We start from the raw sequence: 21,813 nt of genomic DNA, 5'->3' as shown, positions 1-21,813 counted from the left end.
GCTTGATGGGGGGGATATTGTGATCTTTAAATACTGAAAATGAAATTCTTTACCTTTATGCAATAACCATAAAATATATTTATCCTTAGGTGCCTTTTTCAGGAAAATGAATTTCAATTATTCACACCAAAATACATTTGAACAAAAAGTAACTTTTAACACATGAAATGGAAACTTAAACTAGGGACCTTCAAAAATGAAATACCCTACTGTTTGGCCAAAACCATAATTGGTGTCTGGAGGAGGGTCTATTCTATTCTATTGTCCAATACCCATATTTCTTTCCATGGCCTCCATTTCAGTCCAAATTCCATACAGTCCAGAGTGCTCATCACTCGATCATAGGTCTTCTAATGTATTTCATTGTGAAGAATTTTGTGTTTTGAATGTTTCTAACACGGCATCATGGAAAACCCAAACAGGCAAGAACAGTACAATATTTTCAGATCTCCAGGAAACATGGCTGCTTTCTCCCTTCTACTTTCCTTTCCATAACATTCTAGTTTATTGACTGTCTTGTTTTGCAGTATAATTAGAATCATATCTGTAGAATGGGAGTATCCTTACAATAAATGATTTTTGCAATTTTCAAATGCTTAAGCACTGTTTGGTATTTAGTTACCTCCCCCTCTCCCCAAAGCCATTTTTGTGAGGTCTACACCTCTGTCAGGAGCCTTATTCTTTCATTATCCTACATTCAAGAAAGCTGTTTCATCTTGAAACATATATTTTGCATTAAAAATTTCACTTATGCTCATAAGGCTTAGGTATGCATCACCATGTACAAGCCTATTTTTTTAATCATAAAAGTTGTATTGAAAAACAGGTCTGGTATAGAGAAGAGTGTGGATTTAATCAGTTAATCGTATGGTGACACTGTTCGTAATCACTTTATTTGCTTTTAATGGCAATGAGATGGATATTTCCAAAGGAGTCTTATTGTCCTCTGCATAAATGACTAATTGTTTTGTTATTAAATACTTAAGTACTAAATATGCCCTGTAAATACAACCTGCATGCAAAACCAAATCCCCACACTCTACCCACTTATCATTTTATGAGAGACATGTAGTTGCATCCAAATGGTGCCCTGGTTCACCTTTGCGTAAATCTGAAGTCATTCCTTTTCCTCAAGAGGTGAATACTCTGATTCTTAGTGATTAATTAGTGCAGCGTTCACTGATGACTTTAATTTATTTCATCTATCTTTCCACTGGAAGAGAGGTGGGGAAGCCAGCCATTCACACAGCCGGACAGTAGGCTTATCTTTCCTAGATGAGGTGCCAGCACTGAATCTGGGTGGGATATAAATGCTGCTGCTTGCTGCCTCATCTGAGACCAGTACAAAGGAAGTGTAAGCTGTTCCTCCTTTGATCTGAATCAAGCAGAAGAGGTTAACACAAATATCACCTAGCATATACATCACTTGGAGGCTAATCCACTCATTCTCCCACTATAGAAAACCTGTTTGGGTACTGTTTCCTCATGGTCCAAGTCTCCCCCCTTCTCCCTGGAAAAACATGTGCCTGAGGGCCCTTATTTTATCTAGTTTCATCCAGATTGCAGGGCTTTCACTGTCACTCATATGAAAGGAAAAACAAGCTGGAAAAGGCAGAAGACATCCTGGAAAACAGCTGAACTTAGATGGCTGCAGTGTGGAGATCTAAATCTGATCTAGTCACACTGGGGTCCCTTTATAGTCACTAAGGAGAAGCAGGCACTTTAAAAGACATGATTCATCTGACCTATATTCAGTGTCTACTGTAGGTTAAGATGAATCATGCCCTAAAAGTGCCTATTTCTTTCTATTGACTATAAGGAGAGTCTTGACAATGGCTCAGTTGTAGACAGCTACATTCACTTTTGTTGCTAGTCAAAGATGTGCTGTGTAATGGCTAATGGATTGAATTACTAAGATGGAAAGATTTTGGGTGGGAAAAATATAAAAGAGAGCTATTACAGGAAAAGTAACGTCAAGGGAGGTACATGCTAGTTTGAAGCAATGGAAGAAAAGCAGAAGTAGTGAAATAGTAGAAGGAGGCAGGAAAATCTGAGTCTGAGTTCAGCTGGCATAAAGATATGACTATATTAGCAAATAATTTAACTCAATCGAACACATAGATTAAAGCAATCAGTATGATATCTTTATATCTTTGTATCTGTATTGTACATAGTTTGGGGATTTTACTTCAGTCTAAATTTAGTGTGGTGCCCTGGACTGGACATCCCTATGATGAATATGTTTCTGAGCTAAGTAAAGGACAAATTGTTGCTTGAGATTCCTATATCCTCATGAAGAGCCAAAGCACATTTCCTGTGCACCTATAGGACAGCCTCCAGAAGGGATCTGGTTTGTAAACACTAAAACCTCTCTGTGAACTCACCCAATGTGCAATAAATGGGGACGACTGAGAGTTATTTCAAGACTGCACAACTGCTCTGAACCAATATGCTAATGTAAATGCAGCCTAAGACAGACAGTTCGCATATAAAATTTAAAATTGTAATGAAACAGTCCTCTTGACATAACTGCCTAAACTCCTGATGGAATTGGTGAAAGCTACATAACTCTGAGAGCTGCCAGATCATCAATTCACTAGATGAACTAAGGAGGACAAGATTTTCCTCTGGAAGTCTTTGCTGGCACTTCTCACTCTGTGTTGATTATATGGAACATGTGAGGAAAATCTAGCAGCCTGGCACCCACTCTGGCAGTACACAATAGTGCATGGCAGGTCTGATGGGATAAAAAGCTGGGGTAGGACTTTCTGGTAAGGAAACAGGTACACAATTTGAGCTCAGGTCCTGGCTGGAGATTGAACAGTACCTGGTCACCAGAAGTTGACCAAAACCAGAAGATGACAAGGAGACAGGTGCAAGGAATGAAGAGATGACACGGCAAGTGCAAGGGAATTAATTTAAATTTGAAATACTCTGGAGCTAAAGTACAATTTTACATTAGGCAGAGGACAAAACAATACATATGGAGAGTTCTATTTGCATTTGTACCACATTGTCCAGACCTTCTGTTGCTATGGTTTTGTACCACCTGTCCGCTCTCAAGAATTGTTTACCTCTTTCAGTACTGCGCGGGATTATTTAGATGGTTATCTCAGCATGATAGATTGAGTTACCTCTCTGGCTTCATATGCTGAGAACCCGAATTCTGTAAAAAGTGCCTGTTGAACCATTGTGTTACTCCCTTATCTCTGATTCTTTTTTTTTTTTTTTTTAAAGGAACTGTGTACACATATTAATCACAATAATTGATTGTTTTATGAGAAGCCAGATATGTTTTTCAGAAAACTGGAAGAATGACGAATATAAGTAAAGCCATTAGCATGCAAAAAGTTCACAACATGAAGATGAAGCCAGTTTTCCTTTCAACTTCACAAAACAATGTTTTGTATCAATTATAAAACACATGCAATTTTGTTCACTTGTGGTTTGGAGTTAGTGAAGATTGTGATCCAGCTTTTCAGGTGGTGTGAAGCAATGCGTTTTTATCTGCTTCAGTTTAACTGCTTTCATTTACATCTTCTAAAGATACTACTTATAGGATGACATATACATTTCAGACAGTGTATCATTCTCTTAGCCTTGGAAAACAATGTTCCTAAGAAAACCAGAGATAGATTCTTCCACAATAGCTCAGCTCAATTCTTTGCTAAGTTCCATTCAATTACATCTGCGGAAATCTATAGAAAGCAGTGGAAAATCTTATATCTTTATCAAAACCAACTTGACTGTATCCAAGGGGCTCATTGGAGCTCTTAAGTCCTCATTAATGTTGATAGGGTACAAATGGCAATGATCTTCCAAGTCCAGCTGGAGTTTGTAGACATAATAGTTGGAAGTAATGTTTCTTTACATGTAAGCTGAATGCATTTAAATAAAAATTATTGACAGACAATAAGTGAGAAACTATATTCTGCCTTTATAAAGTTCATTTTTTTAAAAAAGGCTGTATTTTCAGCCCTAAAACTTTACTCCCTTCAGGCATTACAACTAGATTTCACAAAGGAAGTCAGCATGAGGAACAGGAAGCTTAGGTAGGGCTTAGTCAGAAAGAGAGCTCCTGACTCTGAGATTCAAAACAATTAATGTGTCATCCCCAGCCTCTGTATGACAGAGTCTGTGAGCAATTGAACATGTGCTGTTTATCTGATCCTCCATTCTTCTGTGTATGAACATCACTGTTTACATCTATCCCTTTCAAAAATTCTCTGCCTGGCCTTGATACATACAGATATACCACAGAGCTGAGCCTCTTCGTCCTGCCAAAAGCATATCAGGGCTGCAAATCTTCAGTAAGAAGAGAAACACCATGCACAGACATCAAAGGGAAGAGTTGTAGATGCAGCCTACAGCAGTTAAACTCTAGCCTACCTGAGGTAGAAATTGTGCACGATTGGGATGTAGGTCGTCCCCTCTCAATTCTCCTGGAGAGAGAGAGAATGCACTGGATAAACAGTTCCTCTCTCAACACAGAAATAAGAAGACTCTCTAAACCCTCCCCTTTGCAGACACCTTCATTATTTCTAAAGAGTATCTGTCCTACAGATTCCCATCATACATTTTTAGGTGCTTCAGAAGACAATGCAAGGAAATATTGTGTATGGAAATGGTGTCAAAAGGATTTTGTGAATGGACACCTCTATTTGTCAGAAAGGGGTGGTAAGTCTGATCAGCAGACTTATATCTGAAAAGGAGCTAAAACACAGATGAAGGTAAACTGGAGGATGAGCTCACTCATAATTGTTGTTTAATATGGCTGAATCGTTTCAGGAAACAGAGGTAGCAAACTGCAACTGACACTGTGAAATTAAAATGGTAATGCTCTGTAATTAGTAGCCATAACACAGGGTCACAATATAAGAGAAGGGTTTCTTTGTACTCCCTTATCACAAGTGACTGAACCTCTTTATAATTTGAGCACAGACAACTGTGGAGGGCAAATCCCAAATTTAGTATTTGAACCTGCATGGAGCTGCTGACTGCCCTACAGCTATAGGTTAAAAGTGGATAAGCACCACTGAGCTCTTGCTAGCACTGAGCTACATGAAAATGTGTAGTATGTATGAACCCTGATCAAGCATGAAAAGCTCAAATCTGTGAACTTTTTATCTAAACCTTTTTGGTTTTAACACAGTTCCTTAGAAGGCATAATATCTGCTACTGTTTAACAAATCAGAGTCACTAGATCCTCAGGGAACTTAATTTATTATTTCTTTCAGAGAGAAATGAGATATCATTAAAAATAATTATTGCCATGAAGAATAATTTTTAACATTTAAATACTATTTAGGTCTTTAAATAAAATATGGACAGTCAAAGAGCAGTTCCCTCACAACAGAAATTTTAAATTCTTTGTCCTGCTTTATATAAGTTGAACTGCAGGATCAAAACAGTCCCCTCTGGCCCTAAATTCACTGTATCTGTGCCATTTGTAAATGCCACTTTCCATTAAATAAACAAGTGTTTACCCCTTATGCTTTTTATGGCACTAATACATATGGCATACAAGAATTATCTTAAACTAATCCCTGGACTTCAATAATTTTTAATAATTTGCAATCAGTTAATTGTTTCCTTGGGACTGCATCACAGGATTTAATTTCACCAGTTCAGATTAGTATTAGTGACTCTTCCAAAAGAATTTGAATCCTCCCTTCTTGTATCCAGACAATGAAATTCTCAACCGTTGCCTTTCCAAAATAATCTGCATCAACTATCTCAATTTATTCTGTTAAAATCTAACTCTGAAATAAAATTTGTCTAAAGGATCTTTATGTCTATAGCTTTCTTTGCTGCAGGTCATGTGCAAAAGTGACCTCAACAGGTTCTAACACTACTACTGCTTTTTATATTAAGCAGTTATTTTGCTGTACAGCCCCCTGCTGGAGTGCTCAGATGGCAGTTATTTGCAAACACAAATTTGAGATTTAGAGCATAAAATACCATCTTTCTTACCACTTTAATTCTCAACAACCTATGAATCTCTGGGATGGTGTCTTTCATTCAGTTATGTCTAATCTTTCCATATAATATAAAGGTACTTGCAGTATTTATGGAATAACAGGTTCAGTTTATATTTAAGTTTTTTTCATGGACTGAGTTTTGCACTGAAGTTCTACCAGGTTCTCCATTTTTTCAGCACCGTCTAACAAGGCTGTATCACTGCAATTTTCCAAAATCTTACTTCTGAAAAGAAGTAAGCACTTCAGCAGCCAATGTCTCCAGTTCTGGCAGTGTAGGAGTATCTTATTGCTATGCCTCAGCACTGGATCAGGTAGCAGACTAGCACTTTCGCGTTGTCAAGGTCTCTCTGCCATCTGGAGTTCCTGGGATAACATCATCCAAATTATGAAAGACAAGGCTGGGAGGAGTGATAGACAACAATTCCATGAGGAATATCCAGTCTTGTTCTAGGACTCCAACTAGGAGAAGATGTACACTGGTGATACAACTGATCTTTGCGTAAGACTTTGGAGATTTTCATGGGTCTGCAATTGTATCACAGCTCCCCTGCTTTGGTGGCAGGCGTTTCTGCAGTGGTGGGCATCTAGGGAGTAAACTCACCAGTGATTTTATGATATGCCCAAGCCAATGCAGTGGATTGGACCTGTTGAAGACAGAGCAGAAGTATTATCACAGTGCCCTCAATGTCACCAAGAGGTACCCACTTGCAGCTTGTCTGGCACTGAAGCAGAGGTATAAAAGAGTTTCTGGAAAATATTCCAGTATGTGGGGCTGAAAATTTATAGCATTCTCTTCTCTTTTGGTTACTTTTCTGGGAAAGGTTAGATGGAGGGAGTTTTTTGCTTTAACCTGGGATAAGCTGGGATTCCTAGTCTTTTTTTCTATTTTTTTTTTTTTCTCAGACTATGAAGCAGACATTTCTATCAAGTACATAGAGAAGCAGTCCATAATTTGGAGACTCCCTTACTTGCTCTCCTTTTATGGATATGCATTAATACTAGATTGTTTGTCAGATGCCTATCTTCCTTTGAGCAATCTGTCCTCATCTGTGGCCTTAAAAGAGCTTCTGTGTGCACTTAATCTGTTCTAAATGACCCAAATAAATTATGACTGTGCTGACAGGACCCCAGTAAAGCAGGTTAGCTAGTCCTCAGGGACTGTGACTGAACCGCTCCTCTCCTGAATTCCTTTCAGCAGGAAGCACTGGTCTGTAAGCTTGTCTTTCGGCACGAGGTGGGTGAGGCTGGGCAACCTCCAGTGCAAGCTGCTGATCTAAGATCTCCCTGCCCAGCGGTCTCTCTCCATGGGGCCAATACATTTTACCTGTACAAACAGCAAACAATGTATTTGCTTGACAACTTTAAAATAGTTTTTCTTTGGATGGCAACAAGAAATTTCTGCATTTAACAGTACGTGGCAGTTCTCTTAACTGTGTCAGGTAGGAAAAATGAACTTACTCTCACCCAGACATAAGTGCCAGTGGCCCACTCACTGGCCCTTTGTGGAGGAAAGCTTTTCACCCAATACTGGTCTATTTTTCATTCCCTTCAACCAGGAGAAAAGCTGCAGCCCAGTGAATAGAGAATGCCTGGCCAGGGATAGCAAAATGTAACAGGACATTAGAAAGTAGTTTCTCTCATTTCTCTAGCATTCTCAAGTGCTGAGTGTTAGTATGTGTTTCTTTGGTTGATGTATGATGTACTGTGTTCTCTGAAAGTGGAGGAAAAAAAGAGTGGAAAGAGAGGGAACAAGCCCTCTGAGTCCCATTTCTTTGCTCTTGCATGTGAAGAGACCAGGAGAGAATATATATATGTATTCACATTAGGTATTTTAAGTGTAAGGTGTTAGGGCAATCCAGAAATTATGTCCATTTATATGGATAGAGGGAAAGGAATCTGTTGCTTGCAGAGGGAAAAAAGGTGGGGGGTAAGTCTATGGGAAAACTTTTTAAATTAGGAAGAGGGATTTGGGCAGAACAGGAGAAAGGGGGATCCAGAATCTTAGTACTACTCTCTCATAAGTCAAGTTGTTGAAGGGTAGGTGAAGAAATCATGGTGAATCCATAGATGTATCTTATATGAAGTATAATCATAAAACATATATATATATGGCACCCTGGGCTGTCCTTCTTTTTGGAAGCTGTCAGTAGAGACTATACACAAAGTTGCCCCTGGACTGGGTGGGAATCCTCTGGCTTGCGTGGTCTTATTGGAGGCTGTGTAGCTTATGAATGCTCCATTTTCTTCATGTCAAGTGTGCAGAAAGCATCTTGATGATATTTTCCACACTAGTGTTGAACCATTCTCACTGACAAGGTCCTAAGACAATCAAATGCACAGCTACAAATATCTGGCAGAACCTGAAAATATTGGTGCACTCTCTCTAGAAGTGCAATAGTTAAAAGGGCATAAGCAGAAGGCAAAATTTCTTGGTTGAGGTTAAGTTAGGTTGGTTTGAGGTGCAGATGTTGGTATTTTCCTTCACATAAGAAGATATGTTGATCCTTTTTAGTCACATAAGGAGGAAGGTGCCAGAGATTTGAAATAGATTGGCAATACAAACATGGCTGGTGAAGACAACGTATGCAACTGGCCTACATTGATGAAGCATGACTGTATAATTATTATAAACCTAGATAGATTCAACGAAGACTGCGGGGGAATTGTGTTCTGTTGATAGTCTTGGAGTGGCTGGATATGCTATTCTTACAGAATGTGGCAATGATGCCCAAGTTGTCATAAATCTTGTCAAGGATGAAGCAGATGGAGAACAGCCTTGCAGAAGCTCCTTGATAATGACAGCAATAAAAGATTTGCTAACTTGGAACTGTAAAACCTCAGCTCTATAAATGGCTGATATAGCCACTTTAGTGAAGCTAATGATCCTATTAAGATAGGGTACAGAAAATAGTGTGCTGCTGCTCTAGAGTTATCACCAGTTCCTGGCAAAGGGCCAGCTAGGTGGCCTTTTGCAGCCTGAAATCAGGAGCCTTCTGTCTATGGGAAGATATGGTTTCACATGTGAGTGCTCATGATATATGGCCCAGACAAGTTAAAGAAAGATGGACTGGTCTTGGTACTGATGGCCTACGGTGTTTAGACCATGCTTCTGTACTACAGAGGAGCTGAGAAGTATCTCAGAATCATTCTGGTCATGGCATTGTGGCTTATGAGACAAGGCTGCATCTTGGTGATCCTGCCATGATCCAATCCTTCTCCTTCTCCCTCCATCCTATTTCCTTAGCTGTAGCTACTCACTTTTTGCTACCACAAGATTAGTATGAATGCTGAGATCCCAGACTGCTTCGTGGTGCAGGTGGTACATGAGGTGTGGATGAGATCAGGGTGGTGAATTCTGGAAGGACTGTGGGGTGGTAGGTGCTATGCCTGCAGGCAGCCCATGGTCTGTGAAGTGTGGACATACTAGGACACAGTGGAGGTTCCCTAAAGGTCTGCAATATAGAAGTAAGAAGAGCAGACTGGGAAGGGATGTCCTTGTTGGGATAGTCCTTGGAAGAAAACTGTGTAGGCTCTAAGAATTTTCAGTAGTCTGATCTTTCTTTATATCTGGTAAAAAAGAAATTGAGGGTGGGGAAGGATGTTAAGTGAGTTGTATCTCTCTTTAAATGTGGTTTTGGTTTTTTTTTTTTTTTCAAGTTAATTGCATAAATTGTTCTTTCTCAGGTTCAGCTGACTTACTCTTAGAGAAAACTTCCTAGCTGTCAACTGCAGTTTCTAAGTGGTCATCAACAAGATAATGCAGATCCTGAAAGTGCCCACTTTGATTTAGATTAAAAAATGGAGGACTGGTAATAAAGATAAAACCTAAATGAATATATGGTTACTAAATATCCACCACATCATGTATAAAAAAACTGGCTGGATGGCCAGCCCCAACGAGTGGCGGTGAAAGGAGTTAAATCCAGTTGGCGGCCAGTCACAAGTGGTGTTCACCAAGGCTCAGTATTGGGGCCAGTTCTGGTTAATATCTTTATCAACAATCTCAACAAGGGGATTGAGTGCACCCTCAGTAGGTTTGCAGACACCACCAAGTTGGGCAGGAGTGTCAATCTGCCTGAGGATAGAAAGGCTCTACAGAGGGATCTGGACAGGCTGGATTGAAGGGCCAAGGCCAATGGCATGATGTTCAACATGCCGGGTCCTGCACTTGGGTCACAACCACCCCATGTAATGCTACAGGCTTGGGGAAGAGTGGCTGGAAAGCTGCCTGGCTGAAAAGGACCTGGGGGTGTTGGTAGACAGCTGGCTGAACATGAGCCAGCAGTGTGCCCAGGTGGCCAAGAAGGCCAACAGCATCCTGGCTTGTATCAGGAATAGTGTGGCCAGCAGGAGCAGGGAGGTGATTGTGCCCCTGTACTCGGCACTGGTGAGGCCGCACCTGGAATACTGTGTCCAGTTTTGGGCCCTTCACTACAAGAAAGACATTGAGGTGCTGGAGCGTGTTTAGAGAAGGGCAACGAAGCTGGTGAAGTGTCTGGAGCACAGGTCTTATGAGGAGCGGCTGAGGGAACTGGGGTTGTTTAGTGTGGAGAAGAGGAGGCTGAGGGGAGACCTTATCGCTCTCTACAACTACCTGAAAGGAGGTTGTAGTGAGGTGGGTGTTGGTCTCTTCTCCCATGTAGTTAGCGACAGGACGAGAGGAAATGGGCTCAAGCTGCATCCGGGGAGGTTGAGACTAGATATTAGGAAAAATTTCTTCACAGAAAGACTTATCAAGCATTGAAACAGGCTTCCCAGGGAAGGGGTTGAGTCCCCATCCCTGGAGGTATTTAAAAGACGTGTGGTGCTTAGGGCCATGCTTTAGTGGTGGACTTGGTAGTGTTAGGTTTACGGTTGGACTCAATGACCTTAAAGGTCCTCTCCAACCTGAATGATTCTATGACTCTATGATTGTATCTTATTATTTAAAATTCATGTGAGAACTGAGTATCTCTCAAATTTCAGTAGTCCTTGAATTCTGACCAAAAATTTGCAAACTCTAGGTCATGAATTCCTGCAAAATAATATTAATTTCAGCCCATAGGAAGACCCTCTTTTACCACATCAGAGACTTAACCTCATTGTCTTTAAAACCTTTATAACATAATATAAAAAATGGCCAGGCATCCAATAAAGCAGCGTATTTTATTCTTACATTTTCTGTTACTACTGATCATATTCAGTTTGTGTGCAACACAGAAAACAGACCGCTACTGAAAGAAAGAACAAAAGGCAAATCATTGTAAAATCTAAACTGCCAGAATTAGGCCGTCATGTTACAAAGTGGTAATTCTTTCTGACAGCCTCAGCTGTACCAATCATGACATTCGGCAAATTAGCCAGGCCAAGAACAAATAAAAAGAAGAAACAGGTGTGAAACCAACTTCCTGCCTCCCAGGATAAATACATTGTACACTGAAGGGCAATGCACCTGCACTATTGTTTCTAGTTGGGGGGGAAGCTTTTAAGTGCAAATACACTTGAGACTTGATAAAGACAAGAGACTTCTCTATAATTTGAGTGTGAACGGGCATTTTCTTTCATGATCATTTATAATAAGTTAACTCTTTGAGGAGACATTTAAAACTGTAGTTTGAATAAATGATTACTCTGCAAGGGAAGATGAAATGAGGTTAAGCAAAAAGCCTTTTCTGGGCTTGCTGGAGAAATGGGAGGGGACCTCACCATTTCTTTACTGAGTATGACCTTGCTTCTTAAAGTCACCCTCCTGTCTGGGAGCATTCAGCACCTCAATGGGCTGCCAGAGGGGTTAGGAGAAGGAGCCCACTGCCATCATCCTGCTCAGCCTTTGAGGAATCCCTTCCCAACCAGGTGTTGTACAGGGTGCTGCACTGCCTATGTTTATTTGCAGGAACAAGAAGAGATGTAGAAGAGTAGGAGACAAAAGAACACCAAAGGGGCTGTAGTCTGCACACCCTAATGGGATAATTTTGTTGTTCTGCACTTAAATTCTGCTCCTGCCTGGGTGCTTGGGAGCATTCGTTTCATGATTATTGGAATGGGCAGGCAAAGGAACAGGAAGCAGAGCAACTGTGATTTAAATCTAAGAATGGTTCACTTCTACAAGCCATATCTCATGCATTACTGAGACTGCTTTCTTAGATATTTTTTCACTGGTACAGGTATGGTTCTCAGAGACATATTTTGATGAATATCTGCACACATACAGATGGAGCCCAGTAGCATGACTGGGAGGCTGATATTCCTAATATTCATTGTTGCTCTAGAAAGGGGCAGAAGTAAAAGGGTTCAGCCTCTGTTGGGGATTGGGGACTTTTTTTGCCCCTAATACACATGGTTTAGAATAACTGTATTTACCTCTACATTAGGAGAGATGGGGTAGATCAGGAGTAACACACTGAGTAGATGTTTCTTAAGGGGCAGTTGCAGGACAGCTGTGAAATGGTTCCTAGTTTTCCTAAGACAGCTGCTGAGCAAACACATACCACTGCCTTTTGGGGCAACAGCTCCTCCCTGGCTCTCTGGGAGAGACTGACACCTGCAATGAGTGCTGTTTTACAGCAGCACCTGTGCATGAGGAAGTGCAACGGGGGAAATTTCTGTCATTCTCATGAACCCCTGGGAAAAGGACAGGAAACAATGGTTTTGGAGTTATGGGAATCGGAGAGGGTCCAAGAGAGGTAGGCAAGGAGGTTTCTTGTGTTGACCTCAGATTGTCCCCCGATTTGCTTGTAACAAGAGACAATCATATACATCATACACAACAGGTTCTGCTTGGCTTTGTTTGGTACCTGGTTTATGGTGACTTTGGTGACATTATTCTGAGAACTGACAAGGTCTGAGCAAGGCCAGCTCCTCACACACTCTGAACAAAGACTAGTGAAATAGGAGAATGAAGCTATTTTATATAAGTTTCTGTTCATGCACGGTAGGTTTGCTAAATGACCATTTCTATGCAGGCTCTGAGGATGTTTTATTAAAGTAAATGGTGTCCCCTGGCAGATAGGTACCCCCTCCACCTTCCACTGCAGCCCTGTCATCCTTAACTACGAGGTTATCCCTGTGACAAAATCTTCTGTGAAATGGGTACCTGTGCACTCTTTATGTCACATGAACCTGCCATTAATCTACAGCAATTTCGTGCCAGACAAAGAAAGCTGTTTCCACATTAATGCAAAAGTAGTTTGTGATGCAGTAGGTGGAGGGACTAATATAGGCATCACTAGTAATCAACACTACATTTTGATTATATTATAGAGTGATGGAGAGCTAAGGAATCAAGATCTACAGGACAGTACTGCTACTGTGGCAGTTTTCTCTAGCTAAGGAGCAGAATTGCAAATGAAGAGACTGTAACAGCTTTACTTATGTATTAATCAGAATGAGTTGTGCACTTTCAGTGAAGATTAGTGCTTGACTGCACATGACTTTTTATTTATTTATGATTTTATTCTGTGGGAAATATGACAAAAAAAGACTTACTGAAGTTCTGCGAGTGAGCACAAGCACTTGCATCATTTTAACATCTGTCACTGAGCACAATTGATAATGGTGACTGCTATTATGGCATCTTCCTCCCCTCTGCACAAGGCCATCTGGGATTTGTGTTATGTAAGAGGATTAGCATTTTTGCTTTTCTCTGCTATTTAAAGTATTTCTCAGAACTAGTTTTTGAATAATAATAACAACAACAATAATAATTGGGCTGTTTTCTGTGGGGCTTTCTGAAAGGAAAAGTCGGGAATTCTAAAGCTACTGCTCTTAAGTTGAACACCTGGCCTTGCCATTTGGGTTTGAATGGGATTCACTTGAAACAGGATTTTTCAAGCTGTGGTGGATAGGACTGATGGAAGGCTGATATCATTGGATGAAATGAAGGATAAAGCATAAATTACCGTGAATGGATCAGTTCCAGCAAGGAAACAATTGTGATTTCCCTTTCCTCCTCTCAGATCTGATTATTCATCACAATATTTTTAGGGAAAACCTCAGCTTCAAATCCTATCTCATAAAATTGTAGTGGTGGTTGGTAACATTGCCTGTTAAGAAAGCCTGATATTTATCATTATCTGACCCTGGCTTGTGTTGTTTATATATCTATGATTTACAAAAATTGACTTATTTGGGCTGAAATTTCTCATACTGAGTGCCTCCTTAAGATGGGGAATTTCAAAAAGTTCTAATCAAAATATCTGGCTATTTTTCAGAACTTGCTAAACCAGAAATAAATAATATTACCATGAAAAAATGTGGTGCTTTAGGAATGTCAGTCAAATTCGCATAAGCTGGAGCTAAAAGTATTGTAAGGCAGGATCAGGGAAAGAGGGCAGGTGAAAAGAGAGGTAGTTTTAGATCTGTGACAATTTCTGTTTTTACAGGAGCTTTAGTTTTAGCTTTAGGAAATTTAGCCAGAAATGTGTATTTCAAAAATGTCAGTGTGATGGAACCCTAATGTGGCCACAGCTTTGAGGTTTTGGTCTTCATCTTTTCCTTAGAGTGAACACACTAAGGGTAAAAAAAAAAAAAAAAAAAAAAAAAAAAAAAAAAAGAGGGGTGAATTCTGATATTAGACTTTATTTGGACAAACACTGTAATAATTAACTTTTCTGACTGGAGAAACTCAGACAAGATGGAGTAAAAGTAAGAATGGTGGTATACAAATCCCACTCTGCACAGTAAATTCATAGACTCCCACTAGAGAAATCTCCGACTGCAGCTAACAACCCTAAGGACTCCATAGACCATGGCTGTGCTCCAGTTACTCACACATCCTGACAAACCCGTGCATAAAAAACCTCTGTGCCAGGGCTTACTATACACCAGGAAAGAGTACAGCACTTTTTTTTTTTTTTGGTAAATGTTGCTCTCCTGCTGGTGTGGAAGCAGTGTGGTAAAAGCAATAAGGATGCGGTCATGGCTTCTGGACTGGGTGCTGAAGCTACAACTAAAGAAGAATGGTTAGGTGAAGACGGGTCATTTGGGCCTGGGAGCTCAGTACTAGCATTAGCATCTTAGTGCTGGAGCTTGGATGGGAAATTTGCAGCGGAAGCAACGATTGACTGGAGCAGGAGACAGTAACTGAAACTGGCTGAGGTTGGAGGCTAATGCTGGAACAAGGCACTTGGGCAGGGAGACAGAGGAGAGCTAGAAGTGGCCAGCAGCAACGTGTGTGTCAGCATATACTCCCTTCAAGTCTGCAGCAAAGCCAGAGAATCTTGAGCCCTACCATTTCTCTGCTGCCAGAAATTTTCATGAAACCTCTAGCAGATTTGCCACTATTAACGGTAAGTACATCAGACTGACTTTGCTGGGTCAGACCACCTAACCCAATATCCTGTCTCTTCCAGCAGCCAGCAGTAAATGCCTAGGGAAGAGCACAAGAACAGACCCACAAAGTGTAAGACAGTGCATTCTTAGTTACCGCGTCTTTTTCACGTAGAAGAGGTCTCTGCAGAAGATATAAAGTTTTCAAGTAGCTGCTGACTCACAGCAACATCAAAATAGTGTCACATGATGGCTTTGCTTTCTTTTCAGCTAGCTTTGTTGGAGAGCATCAGGAAACCACACATGAAAGCAGCTGTGCCGACGGTGTGCCCTGAAGCACAGGTGAGAGGCATTCCTGACTTGCTGTTTCTCCCCAGGCTTGCCTCTGACCCGTAGCTCCACGATCACATGCTTGTTTTCCAGGAGGCCTCACTCCCCCTCAGTGCCAAAAGCAGAGATGAACCAATGCAATGGGCAGGCCTGCTGTCTGCTGCACTGTGGCCAAATTTAGAAGCTGGGAAGAGAGAAAGAAGGTCTTGGGGTGAATCAGTGGCCTTTTCCTTGAGAATTGAACTCTGTCGCTACCCCAAGGACCTCCAAGGTTACGGAAGTCATTTAGAAGCAGCCCTTTAAGGGAGGCGACTGTTGATTAGGTTAATCTCACCTTACTTTAGAGGTCTAAGCATGTAGACATCTAAATCTAAGTTAGCCATTACTGGCACCTATTTCAATCAGTAAACACAGACACCTTCATCTACCTTAGGATGAAAATAATTTGGGGATGCTTATTTCTCTCTAGTGATAGTAACAGAGACCTGAGACTCAGGGCAGGTGAAGGCTACCTACTCACCTCACATTTTTACCTGCTTGAGACTATTATGTACAAAAATATTTAATTATCATAGCTTGTGTCCTCAGAAAAAGATGGACAAAAGTATTGAAGTAAGGAGGTTGAAAGAACAAGGATAAGGAAGTAAGGAAGCAAGGAGGGTAAAATATATATCAAACAGCTGCACATTGATTCCTGTCCATCCTACATGCTGAGAAGTTAAGTTTTGCAACTGTAATCCTCTTTGGTTTATGACTATATCAATAAAACTGTATAAAGTAAGTATAAAACTATCTGGACAAAATTAGTCATACTTTTTTTATTTAATCCTTACAGTGTTGCAAAAATAATCTGCGAGCAACATGTCTACGTACTGTCAAAGGTGAATTGCTTTGTTTATGTTGCAAAGCTATTTGTACAGTCACTTCTTTTTTCTAACATGACTCTTATCTCAAGTGGAAACTCTGAAGAATACCCCAGTGATCTAGTTTCATTCCCTACATCATGGTCTCACAGGTAAGTGTGCCAAGCTTTAGGATACTTTCTGTCTTATTAGGTATATGTCCTGGTTTCGGCTGGGATAGAGTTAATTTTCTTCCTAGTAGCAGGCATAGTGCTGTGTTTTGGATTTAGTAGGAGAAGAATGTTGATAACACACTGATGGTTTAGTTGTTGCTAAGTACTGCTTATGCTAGTCAAGGACTTTTCAGCTTCCCATGCTCTGCCAGGTGCACAAGAAACTGGGAGGGGGCAGAGTCAGGACAGCTGACCCAAACTGGCCATTCCATACCATATGACATCATGCTCAGTATATAAATGGGGAAGAGTTTGCCAGGAGGCTGTGATTGCTGCTCAGGAACTGGCTGGGTGTTGGTCGGTGGGTGGTGATCAATTGCATTGTGCATCACTTGCCTTGTGTATTGTTATTTTTATTATTATTTTCCCTTCCTTTTCTGTCCTATTAAACTGTCTTTATCTCAACCCATGAATTTTACTTTTTTTTTCCCCGATTCTCTCCCCCATTGCACTGGGGAGCGGGAGAATGAGTGAACAGCTGTGTGGTGTTTAGCTGCCTGCCAGGTTAAACCACAACAGTACAGTAGTTTTCATAAATGATAAAATAGAAAAAGTATATTGGAAACAAGGTAGAAGGATGGACACTGTAAAGTAAGTGATTACAGCAGTAAGTATATACAAGGTATAGGCTCAGATTTGAGCTTTGAATCAGGCGTTGAATCTGTTAGAGCAGAATTCTGAATCTAGAACTGCTGAGTGGAGCTTTGCAGAGTGCAAATGTGTGTCTTCTCTCATGTAGGTTTCTACTACATGAAACCTGAATCTCAGTTTTTTTCAGATCCAGTTTGAAAACAGTTATAAAAAAATTTACAGAAGAAGAAATTCTTGATTGCTAGCTAGACAAGAAAGTAATTCTTCATGAAGTAAAGTTTCTGGTCATGCAGGTACCATAGCTTTCAAGAAAAAAAGGTCCCAGTTAAACTTCCCGTCAATTTTTGTCCTGTCTTCATGTCAACCAGCCAGTTTTTTGTCACACCCATTAAGTCTCCAATCTCCTAGCTATGTTTTGCCAGTCCAAGAATCAACATTTTAAACAGAATCTGTAAAAGAATCTGACTGAGGTGAACAAAGGAAAAAAGAAAAGAAAAAAAAAAAGACATAAAAAGGAGACATGGATTCTAATAGCACAGCAGATAGCAAAGGAAACTTATCCTTACTGCATTGTTTAGGCAGATATACAGTTCAGTAATACCTTCCTCTTCCCACCTGCACTTTCTTGGAACCAAATCACAATTCCTACTGGGCCTCAGATTTCAATTCTGTGCACTGCAGAATTACATGATTTTTCTCTGCAGTGTGTTTTCAATATGAAACGGAGTATACTTTTGCTCTGTGAAACTTCCAAATTCTGTCTCCATGCTGGTGGAGTCATTTTGCATTGTGTTCCTGGTTGAATGCCTAAGAACAACCCTGTTCCTAGCTGAGAACTAGGTTGTAAGGATGCTGATCCTTTTATGTATGTATGTTCCCGCTTTCTCATTCGGATGTAGTAAATATTGTTAAGAATCTTGGCATTGCTCTTTGTCTTGACTTTCTATGCAAATCCATGTGCCAGATGTCATCACCGAGTATTTTTCCAGCTGTGCATTTTTCCTGATATACTAGTAGACCATTATAACAACGTGGTCATAATGAGGGGTAGTGGAGTTTGGTCATTATACCTCCAGAAGTCCATCATAGCATTTTTCAGTATGGATTTGAAATAAGATTTTATTGTCCTTCCCATCCTCAACTGGCCTCTTTTCCTTATAATCACACCACAAAGAGTAAGGTCAGCAAAAAGATACGAGGGAGGTTTAACAAAAGGTTTCTTTGAGAATATATTCCAGTCTATAAATACATGAAACTTTACGTTTCTTGCTGTGAATGTGCTGCAGGGCTAGAGCCCAACTGCTTTTGCTGAGGTCTGGACATAAATGTTAATATTTTTCTTAACATTTTGCAAGAGACCATTGTCCAAATGCATTGTCCAACTAAGCCACAGGAGATATTAGTGTGCAATCTGGTGAATTTTAGCATATAGCTAGCATACTAATATTGTATTTTAACATGCACACTCATATGTTTTTGGAAGCTAAGCTTTCTTTTATAGGAGAAAAAAGAAAAGAATGTAGTAATACGGGTAAAGGATTTCTTTTAGAACAGAAAGATATCCTTGGAAACATAGCCAGATGTAAAATAATGGTGGGGCTGAAAATTTGTCACTGATTTTTTTTCCTTAAAGATAACACATAGGTTATTTACTGTCCCCCTCTACAGCTTGTGAGGGTTGTGATTTTCAGCCTGTGAAAACAATTACAGCAGGATTTTCTTTTTTGTAAGACCTAGCTCCCAGCTAAAATCTATGTGATATATTTGTGAGAGGAGTGGGAAGCACAGGAACTAAAGGAATGATTAAAAAAAAAAAAAGAAAAAGTTTTTCTTTTTGTCAGTTTGTAAATATGTCAAAATAACCTTGAAAACTTGAACTTAGTTATGATCAAAAAAGATCTATTAACAGAAGAAACTAATCTCTTCCCTGGTTTTTTTTTTCTTATTTCACTAATATGAAATGTTTTCATTTTATTCTGAAATCTTTCTTTTTCCAGTTTTGACATGCTAACACTTACTGCTGAGAGGAGATGTTTAAGCATTTTTTACTGATAAAAGGACGATTTGCAACACCTTGCTATCAGACAAGCAATGAAATTGCTTGCAAGCCTGCATCTAAAATTGGGATTGCAGGACACACAAATCTTCTAGAATCTAAACTCCCATTTTTAGTGGAAAGTAACAATGAACTCACTCATTTATTTTGGTGTTATAAAGCTCCATTCTGTATTATGTCTGGCATTCTGCATTAAACAGGCTGTAAAATTTCACCCTCTAGAAAACCAAATTATTAAAACATAACTTCCATGTAGTTTTGATTTCAAGATATTGACATATAGTTGATTCTTCATTTGGTATTTTATTTGCATGATTATTTGTTCCCCTCCTAAAGATTTCTGCCTGATTTCAGACTGGAAATTCTCTGATGTGAACTTCCAGCTATCGGTTCTTGTTATGCCTTTCTTCTCTAGCTAAATAGAACTGGATTTTCAAATTTAAAGAAGACCTGAAATTTAAGGAATAATGAAATTAAGATTACCTGGAACTTCTTCAACCCTGCAATGTATTTCTGCATAACATTCAGGTCATCTCCCATTCCTTCTGAGAAATGAAAGAGATTAAACCCTTGAATGAATTCTCTGCAGACTTAAAAGGATAGTGATCAAGCTTATCTAAAACCTCCTACGGTTACCTTATAGTCCTACAGATAATGTGAAGCCCAAAAATTGATGCAGTATTGGTTCATTAGTTTTGTTTTGTTTTCCAAGGTAAAATAAATCCTCTAATTTATTCATGACATCACTTTCATGCATCCAATGCTTTCACAGGCTCTTGGTGTATTGCTTCCCAATATACGTAACATATGCTCATGTTTTGTTTTGTTTTGTTTTGTTTTTTTTAATATCAGAAAATTAAATCAGAAATCCCAAATATATTAGGGAACTATATTGCATTCATGCAGTTGTCTGGATCAGCCAAACTATAATCTCACTCAAATAATGGAATCCCTTTTGTTCTCATATATTGTCTTCCATAAAAATATGTTGATGTAAAATCATAAATATTATGTACCAATGAATGAATTCCCTCTCAATTGTATCCACATATGTTTTCATTATTTAGATCAGAATTAGATTCAGGATAGCTATCTTATGCTTATACAGGTTATTTCATTTGCCCTTTTAAATATTGCCCAAACCTTTTTACATATAATTTCTCTGCTATTCAAAGATGCAACAAAAACTAGCAAGGCCAGAAGCTGTTTTTGTGGCTCTTTCAGGGTCTTGGTTGCAGGATTAAATTGATAGACTAGATTTAATCCTGCAACCAAGTGTTTCTTCAGTCACATGCTGTATAAGCGTTTCCAACTTTGCTCCAAACAAAAACCAGATTTGTTTATTGCCCTTTTGTCTTTTCTGCCTTACTAACAGCTAGTGGAAAACATTTTTGAACAGCTAAATCTAACTGTTCAAGAAAAAATAACAGGTGGACACAGACAAGCAGACAGAGACAGAGCACAAGGAAACCACATTAGGTCACCAGGGGAGATGGTGATCTCGGCACGTTGGCTGCCAAACCACTGCCAATCTCTGGCAGGCATCATGCCAAAGGAGAATTTTAAGATGGATTTGAAGGACAATAAGTAACTGAAGGAATTTACATCCCTGACTAAACTTTTGCTGCTTGGTATACTGGGGCAGATGGCACCTACCTAAAGCATCAAAGAAACAGAAATTGAGACATGGAAGGGGCAGAACCAGTCCTTGTCGCCTCATCACCAAGTTGTGGGTAGTATCATTTTTGTCGAACCACTTAGCAACATGCTAGGTGACAAAGTTTTGGTTTTTCTTTTTTTTCGAAATAAGTTTAAACCTCCTCCTCTTGTACAATTAGCATTTTTCAAGTGGAGCTGAGTTACTTGAAGCAGATGGTTTATCTTTTTTGGTAGTGCTTCTAGTTGGACAAATGAGACTTATATCATTTCTATATCTTCCTCTCTCTTGCAGTGCCTACAAAGTCATTCCACATTTTACGCACCGTGTTTTGACTTATTTAATGCAGACGTACTTTCCCCGCAGTAAACATGATTACCCAAATACTTTAACTAGAGAGCTTCTGCTTTCCTCTCTGGTATAATTAGTCACACTGCACTCACACTGCATTTAAAGGGGGGGAAAAAAACCCACACATGGAGCATCTTGCAAATGTGCCTATAATCCCATACAGCTGCTTTCTTCACTTTATTCTTTTTTGACTGCTTATAGAACAAAATTGCTGCAGCTGGGCAGCAAACTGAGCAAAGTTGCAAAGACACCTCTCCTTTCTTTTCTTTGTGGAATCCACCCATTCAGGTGTCGAGGGATAGCTCTTGATTAGCAATAGCTTAACATGGGGCTAAGTTTTCTTGGATTCTAGCATTGAATAACTTGGCAGGATTTCTATTAGGTTTGAATTTCAAAGCCAAAAGAGTGATCTGAGATCGCATACTGGCAGTTCCACAGTGGTAATTTCCATGTTAAAAGAATACTTATCACCAGCACCACAGCGAAAGAGGCAGCTTTACACAGAAAGGGCCTCTTGTGAAATTAA

This window comes from Pelecanus crispus, chromosome 3 (genome assembly GCF_030463565.1).
Source record: "Pelecanus crispus isolate bPelCri1 chromosome 3, bPelCri1.pri, whole genome shotgun sequence".
Classification (NCBI taxonomy): Eukaryota; Metazoa; Chordata; class Aves; order Pelecaniformes; family Pelecanidae; genus Pelecanus; species Pelecanus crispus.
The sequence above is the reverse complement of the archived record's forward strand: the minus strand, read 5'-3'. Positions refer to the sequence as shown.